Genomic DNA, 986 nt, shown 5'->3' with positions numbered 1-986 from the left:
TAATAATTCCATCACTGGAAGCAAAAGTAACGGGAAGCCTAGCTCTCACACACCCCTCTTTTTATTAAAATTAAGAAATATTTCATGTTTTATGGTTTACTCTCAAAAATTCAGAATTTTAATAAACCACTGTGATTTGGGGAGGGATGTGCTTTTATTAAAAACTTGCTTGTATTTATGGCCACTTACGCTAGTGATTTCTGTCTTCTGTGTAAGACTCAACTCTACATGTAAAAACAAATATGTGTTATACTCTGGTTTCTCTTCAGATCTCATAAATCTTTTGCCTTTTACTAAAGATTTCCATGGAGAGGAACAGTTATGAGTTTTTACTCACTTTTTTGAGGCCTTGTTTTTATGAAGCAAAACCAAAAACAAATAAATATGTCAAAAGAAAAATCCTTCTGGTAGACATTTTATATTCAGAATTATCCATTATCCATTCCCTCTTAATGTTTTTCTTATTGTTGCTATTAGGTGAAGATCTTAGAGTCTGTTTCCTTGTCCCATAGAAATATTAAAGCAACATCTGAGAGTACCAGTAGCTCTATATCATTGTCATCATTTGGAATTTTCCATATTTTTATTTTAGCCATTCTGTTAGATTTGTACTGGTTTATCAAATGTGTTTTTAATTTGTATTTTCACTGATGAATAAAAGTGTATATATTTTTACATATTTATTGGCTATTTGGATACCGTTTATAATATACGTATTCAAATATTCCGTTTATTTTCAAAGTGTGAATTTTGTCTTTTATTTAATAACTAGAGGCTCGGTGCACGAAATCGTGCACTGGTGGGGTCCCTCGGCCTGGCCTGCGGGGATCGGACTGAAACCAGCTCTTCGACATCCCCTGAGGGGTCCCAGATTGAGAGAGGGTGGTTGTCAAGCGATGCACCCCTCAATCTCCCTCTTCTCTGGTTCCAGGTGTGTCAGCCAAGAACCACTGCTGCCAAGTGACCGCAGCTTGGCAGCTCCTGCA

The 986-nt window shown here is 36.4% G+C and overlaps 1 non-coding gene across 1 annotated transcript; it reads left to right on the top strand.

Annotated features, from left to right (window-relative positions):
- Positions 1–249: 249 nt before the first annotated feature.
- On the top strand, positions 250–365 carry LOC111827576. The gene has a single exon (XR_002831200.1). It is a non-coding gene; the product is annotated as a U5 spliceosomal RNA (small nuclear RNA).
- Positions 366–986: the final 621 nt, after the last annotated feature.

The sequence above is a fragment of the Myotis lucifugus genome, unplaced genomic scaffold (assembly GCF_000147115.1).
Source record: "Myotis lucifugus unplaced genomic scaffold, Myoluc2.0 scaffold_187, whole genome shotgun sequence".
Classification (NCBI taxonomy): domain Eukaryota; kingdom Metazoa; phylum Chordata; class Mammalia; order Chiroptera; family Vespertilionidae; genus Myotis; species Myotis lucifugus.
The sequence above is the reverse complement of the archived record's forward strand: the minus strand, read 5'-3'. Positions and strand labels throughout refer to the sequence as shown.